General features: G+C 41.6%; 1 long non-coding RNA gene across 1 annotated transcript in view; it reads right to left on the bottom strand.

The window, feature by feature from the left end:
* Window positions 1-6,478, bottom strand: part of LOC149427503 (uncharacterized) — a 46,252-nt gene extending 39,774 nt beyond the window's left edge. Inside the window, exon 1 of the long non-coding RNA XR_016311265.1 lies at window positions 6,416-6,478. This is a non-coding gene — a long non-coding RNA (uncharacterized LOC149427503). The remainder of the gene's footprint in view (window positions 1-6,415) is intronic.
* Between the last annotated feature and the right edge of the window lie 978 nt (window positions 6,479-7,456).

A 7,456-nucleotide genomic window follows, 5' to 3' on the forward strand; every position in this document is an offset into this window, starting at 1 on the left:
AAAAAGTGGGGGTCATTGATTATTGGCTAAAGTAAACTGCTCTATACCTGTGGGTCACCAAATCAAACAATGAAAGTAAACAAAAATGAAATAAGGGTGTTCTAAGGGGGCCCACCAGTATTTAACCACTTGCCCTCCTAAGGATTTTAGGTAGTCAGGAAGTGTAGTGAGGAAATAAAGCCCTAGAATGCAAGCGCTCTTTGATAAATGGCACACAGACCTCCCTTTGTTATCATAGGATGACTGGGAGGATTGTCTTCTACAGTGCTTCCATACCATGATCTCGGCCAAAGACCGCTTCATACAGCCTAAATGTATCCATAGAGTATATTACACACAGCGGCACTTGGCTGTGATATATCCTGATAGATCAGCCACATGTCCTCACTGTGATATGGAGGTGGGCACGTTTCTCCATATGTTTTGGGAATGTTCCAAGCTTCTCCCCTTCTGGTAAACGGTCTATCCCCATGGATCCCCTGATTATGTTGCTAGGCCTTTTGGACCTCCTGGAGACATCTAAGCATAATAGACTGTTTATCTTCTATGCTTTTTACTATGCTAGGAGAGAAATTCTGTTGAAATGGAATCAGTCGGCTCCGTCGACAGTCTCGGGGTGGAAATCGGAAGTCAACGGGGAGCTTCCATTGTACAAACTTATTTATATGAGCCGTAATTGTCCAGCTAAATTTGATAAAATATGGGCTGGGCGGGTGGAGGCTCTGGGCCTTATGGTATAATAATTGGCTTATTCTGTTGCAGGTATGACCAGTTTGTACTGTTTACTTGCTTGGTTATGGTTTATGATTTGCTTTTCTTCTTTGCCCCTCTTTTTCTTCTCCCCCTCCCCTCTCGGGGGTTTCGTTACCCTTACCTTTTCCCCTTTCACCCCCCCCCCCTTTTTCATTGAGGATGACCAGTTGACTCCGTATGATTTTTAACATTGGAATTCCATGTGAATTGTATTTATACTGACTGTCTTCAGTTTGCCTGTTATGCACCTTGCCTTGTTATACTTTTGTACGATTTCAATAAACGCAACTGTTAAAAAAAGAATTGTCTAAAGAGAACTGAAAAAGGTGAATGAAGTGTCCCATTCTGATGAAAAGATTGTTGGTAAGGCAGGAGCTCCCACACATCATTGCTCACTCAGCCATGTTCCGGAAGCACCCTTGGAAAAGAAATTAAAATAAATTAATTTAATGATGTTACGTTAAAAAACATTCAATGCATTTTGGGGGTCAAAGGAACTCCCCCTTCATCAGGGCTACAATAAAACATAATATAATGTAAAAAAAAGTTGTGACTGATAAAATCATGAGCCTAACTGTAAAACATCATGGATAACATGTGTGTGCACCCAAAAACGCCCACATATTCACAAACATGTATACATGCAATGAAATGAAGATTAATAAAGTATAATGGATTCAATTCTCTAAATTAATATCAGATTTTACATGGCAATTAGATGCCATTGCCCCATTAAGTTTATAACTGAAACATTACACAAGGGAAAAAAAAGGGGGGGGGGAAACAAAATAATCAATTAATAATAATAAATTAAGAGAAAAAAAATAAAATAAAAACACACCACAACAAAGCCCTAACAATCAGAGAGAAAAAAAAAACTAAGTTTAAACATGCCTAAAACTGAAAAATTAATCCATTGCAACTTATTAATCTTCATTGCATTGCATGTATACACTTTTGTGAATATACGGGCATTTGTGAGTGCACATCTATGTATGTTGTCCATGATGTTTTACGATTGTTAGGCTCATGATTTTATCAGTAAACTATTTTTACATTATATTATTTTTTATTGTAGCCCTGATGAAGGGAGTGTTCCTTTGACCCCCGAAATGCGTTGGATGTCTTAACATATGTCATTAACCACTTCCCGACCGGTCGTTGTATATAAACGGCCGGACGGTGGCACTGCAGGGTCAGGTGGCCGTCTATAAACGGCCTCCCCGCACCCTGCTTGTGCGCGCTCCCTGGGAGCGCGCAGCACCGCGATCCGGTGCCCGCTGTGTCCTCCGGACACAGTGAAACACCGATCGTCGGACGGGACCTCTGTACGAGGTCCCGATCATGTGATCACTGATTGGCCAATCAGTGATCACATGCAAAGTAGTAAGCAAGATGTCACTTGTGACATCATTGCTTACTATGTGTGAAATCTGCGAATGATCACAGAGGTCACATGGTACAAGGCTATTCACAAAAGCCTTGTACCATGTGACAAGCTGTGACCAATCACAGCTCACTCTGTATTTCTCAATGAGTGCAGGAATGCACACAGAGAGAAAGAGAAATGATTGCTTTTACATCCTATATGGGTGTAAAAGCAATCAGTGTAAAAAAAAAAAATAAAATCTTTATCACCCCTCACAAGTAGTACAGTGTCACCATGGTGACACTGTACTGCTAGGGTGACAGTATGTGAAAAAAAAATAAATAAATAAAAAAAAATAATATAAAAAAAAAATAAAAATGTAAAGAAAAATGTTTAAAAATTATAATTTTTGCTTATAAACTAATTTGGATTTTTTTTTTTACTAAAAAGATAACGGAATAAATTTTGGCTAAGATTTATGATGAAATATTATTTATTTGCAAAATTTTATAAAAAAAACACTTTTTTAAAAAATTTTTGGACATTTCATTTACATAGCAAACAAAATACAAATCCCAGTGGTGAATAAATACCACCAAAATAAAGCTTTATCTATCTAAAAAAAATGGTAAAAAATTCATTTGGGTACAGTGTTGCATGAACGCGCAATTGTCATTCAAAGTGTGATAGCGCTAAAAGCTGAAAATTGCCCTGGTCAGGAAGGGGGTAAAAGTGTCCGGTCTGGAAGTGGTTAAAGACTTTGGACTCTTCTCTTATGGTCTGTTTAAACTGTTATCAAAGTCCCAGTGCCTATTGGATAACCTTTTTTTCATTGGAGTCTGCACTTTTAGACCAGGGCTTTTAAATTATACACAGTCTTTTAAAACATGACATTCTCAACAAAGACTGTTAAAGTCTTGTTAAGGCAGGAGATGGCTGTCTAACTGGGATAGTCTCTTCTTTAGGAAAACTTCCTCAAATGGATATTGCTGAGAAAAACACTTGGGGGAGGTGAAAAACCTTTTTCCAGTCTCCCTACATGACAGGTTCTAAGAATGAGTGTACCAGGAACATTTTGGCTGGTTAAGGTTTTTTTTGTTTTTGTTTTTTTTTTCCAGAAACCTATGGTGATGCCCTTTGGTTGGGTCGACACAATCTTCTCCAGGGCATCAATCCTGCATCAATAAGGATAGAAATAAAATCCTTAAGCTTGGGAGAGATCAGCTGCCAAGGTTTCCTCTCGAGTGGAAGATAAGGAACCCTCTTTCTCCTCTTCACAGAGAAGAGAAGCTCTAAGAGAATCAGAGATGGACTCTGAAGAAGAGTTTGAGGGAGTCCTCTTGTGGTCCATGCAATCCAATTCTAACAGGGTAGCTAATCTACCCATAGAATTATTGCGGCTGCAAATTCCTCTTCTGAAAGACCAGAAGAAATGCATGAGGAGTTGGCGAGGCTTACGAGAGGCTAGTGACTGGTTACTTACAGTGGTCATGACACAAAAAGAAAAAAACAAACACGAAACTTAGGGGAAATGTTGCAAACATAATCACGACTTGTGCTACAGTGCACAAAGGAGATGTTTCTTCTATGGCCAACTCGCTGTAAGCAGTGGGAGCTTAGACATCCTAAGATCAATGTGCTGAGTGGCCAGGAGGCAGCATTGAGTAGATGCCTGGGCCAAGTGTGCACCTAAACGATAGTAAAATAGTACACATATGTGCAGTATGTTCCCATAAGAAAAAACTGTGCAGGCACAAAGGCAGCTCAAACCTGTGCATTTTAAAATTAGTGAAAGTGGCTGATCTCTCCTGCCATTGGCTGTAGCTGAAAATCATGCAGCCTAATAACTTAGGTAATCTCTAAGGGATCAAGGCTGCAGCACCCTGGACTCCCAGATAGGGCCATCTTGCAGTTACAGCAGCAGAAAAAAAGGATGTTAGGGTCAAGTCCCCGTCAAGGTGTTCACTCCTCCAAGTGGTCATACTCCACAGGTTTATAGAGTAAGGGTTCCACCAGTGGATTGACCACAGCACTGTATAGCACCCGCTGGCTAACTCATTGAGTTCCACTATATGCCTAGGTGAGTGCTCACACAGAACTCAACTCCTGGGGGGATGCAGGTACGGTTCCCCACGGCTTAGCCAAGAAGTCAACCAATCCGGAAAGTTGTTAAATGGAAGTAAGAGTGGTATGAGCAGCTGCAAGAAATAAAGAAATAAATAAAATAAAAGGTTTGCTTCTCTCAGAGCAAGAATAAAAAGGCCATTACACCTAAGTATGCTATTAAAAGGAGAAAAAAATTAAAAAAAACAGGCAGTGGAAGGGGTTCCAATAGGGCTGGTCTTACAGATTTGTTGTCAGTGTATTATCACTGCATAACGCAATGGTCCAAGGCTAAGATCCTTAAAACATGATCTAGAAAAAGAAAGCCTCCTCCTGTAATGTCATTCAGAAAGTATACTTTTATATGTTTAAATTCTGCAAGTCAGGAGAACATAAATATTTTTACCTAATACTTGAGGGACTAACTTATAAGTAAAAAATGCCACCCCTTTCTCCCTACTCCACACCCCTTTTTCTTTACATCCTCATATATTTTTCCAATCCCCCCCTTTCCACTTTTTTTCCCTCCACCAGCTCCAATAGCCACCATCCCCTCTTTCTTTCTGTAAATGTTCATCTCAATCTTTAACTTATAGACACTCTCTTATGAAAACTGTTTACAGTGAAGCAGTCACTTTTCTGAAACATACAGTCATAATGGACCAAATCAAGATCTACAATATTGAACATGCTGCACTAAATATTTTAAGACCTTTGATAGATGTTATGCTACAAGTTATGCAATATAAATATGATCTATGCAAGTTATGGAACATAAATGTATATACCATATTTTTCGCTCCATAAGACGCACTTTTTTTCCCCCAAAAAAGGGGGGAAAATGTCAGTGCGTCTTATGGAGCGGATATGGAGCGGCCGGTCCGGTATTTCCACCGCCGCCGTGTCAGAATACCGGGCCGGCCGCTCAGCTCTACAGCGGGACCTTATAGAGATGACTGCTGACCTTTGGGGAGGGAGGGGGAGCGGGTACCTGAATTTGACAGATACCCGCTCCCACTTCCGTGGAGTTCTTCTTTCATCTTACCCGTTCCTCTATCCAGCAGCGCGGTCTTCCCGGCTTCTGTAGTGTGGGCATGACAGCCGGGTGCCAAGTGCGCATGCGCAAGAAGCGGTGCTTTTTGTGAATGGTAAGGCGGCACCTGGGACACATGACAGATCCCAGAAGCCGCCGGACCAATCACAAAGCGCAAGTGCTTCTCGCTCATGCGCACTGGGCACCCGGCTGTCATGCCGAGCGCCATTACAGAAGCCAGGAAGACAGCGCGCGGCTGGATAGAGGAACGGGTAAGATGAAAGAACAACTCCACGGAAGTGGGAGCGGGTATCTGTCAAATTCAGGTACCCGCTCCCCCCCCCCCTAAAAGTCAGCAGTCATCCCCTGTACTATCCACAGTCTCTGGTCATCCCTGTGCTGTCCGCAGTCTCTGGTCATCCCTGTACTGTGTCCGCAGTCTCTGGTCATCCCTGTACTGTGTCCGCAGTCTCTGGTCATCCCTGTACTGTGTCCGCAGTCTCTGGTCATCCCTGTACTGTGTCCGCAGTCTCTGGTCATCCCCTGTGCTGTCCGCAGTCTCTGGTCATCTCTGTGCTGTCCGCAGTCTCTGGTCATCTCTGTGCTGTCCGCAGTCTCTGGTCATCTCTGTGCTGTCCGCAGTCTCTGGTCATCTCTGTGCTGTCCGCAGTCTCTGGTCATCTCCTGTACTATGTCCGCAGTCTCTGGTCATCTCCTGTACTATGTCCGCAGTCTCTGGTCATCTCCTGTACTGTGTCCGCAGTCTCTGGTCATCTCCTGTACTATGTCTGCAGTCCATTAGTTCAGAATTTTTTTTTTCCTGTTTTCTGCCTCTAAAACCTAGGTGCGTCTTATGGTCCGGTGCGTCTTATGGAGCGAAAAATACGGTATACCTAATATATAGATTATAATTTTCAGTGACTTCCACCCATCGAGGAACTATTAAGACTCATTACCTCACTGCTGTTAGATGTGATTTGCTGCAACTTAAATAAGGTTACAAAAGTAAAAAATATTTAAAAAACCTACACTTTTTTTTTATTACATGTAGAATAATTATTTTTGCAGGGTAATTTAATACAAATCTATAACATCATGCACTACACAAAACAGTGACCAGAAGCTGGCAATGAAACCACCGTATGACAGTTACATACCTTAATGTGCTTAGCAGTTAACTCTGGCGTCTCATCATAACCACCAAATGTGTTCGGCAGACCTATAGAATAACAAAGATTTATGTTAACATATGTCATAGCAAGCTTATCACCTAGATGCTTGTTTCAGCTGGAACAAAGCTCCAGTATAACGACTAGGACAGCTGTTTAAAAGCAAGGTGAAAGGCCAAATGCTGTGGCTATTTGTTAGCTGCATTTTGGCATCAAAAAACAAAAAAGCAAGGTAAGTGAAATTACATTACAATGCTGATGTTTTAAAATAGAAGTATGCTTTGATCACAAATTCCTATGATAATTCTGTATGTGCAAGTATGCTGATATATACAGGAGTTTGGACACTATGCAAATCAAAAAAGGGACCAGCTACCTCTAGTGCCTTTAGTCTTACACCTACTCAAAAACAACAAGCATTGAGAAGAGAGGAAAATAAACCACTTGCCTACCAGGGTAAGGCTTTCATTTTTTGCCCATGTTAAAATCTGCATGTTTTGTTAGAAAGTACTGTAAACTTGCTGCCTTTGTGGATGATATGTTGTTTTCAAAAGAACCACATATCTCACTTATGAATATATTCTCTGGGATCTGGAGCTTTTTCAGATACTCTCTAATCTTAAGATTAACTCACAAGATTTGAACATATTCCTCTCGGGTGAGGTGGTGATACAATGCCAGTCGAACTTCCCATTGACTTGGTGCTCAGAGGCTTTCACCTACTTGGGCATTCATACACAAAACTTTTCACTTGTGTTCCATCAATACCCCTACAATGCGGGAGTAGTTCCAAAGGATCAATAACATGGAGGAGATGGAGTAACTGATCCACATTGTCCAGGATAGGATATCCAGGTTTACCACCACATGGTCTTGCTGGTTGGACTTTAAGATGTCCGCTGCATACCGGGCTTACCTACAACTCCCTAGAAGAGCCTTGGGTGTGAGGGTCTGGGAATTTCATATGTATTCTAGCACCACTGAGCTGCCTTGCTATTAAGGGGAAGGGGGATGTACGGGAGAAGATGG

Source organism: Staurois parvus, unplaced genomic scaffold (assembly GCF_062004578.1).
Source record: "Staurois parvus isolate SC_StPar_1 unplaced genomic scaffold, SC_StPar_1.0 ptg003708l, whole genome shotgun sequence".
NCBI classification, from domain to species: domain Eukaryota; kingdom Metazoa; phylum Chordata; class Amphibia; order Anura; family Ranidae; genus Staurois; species Staurois parvus.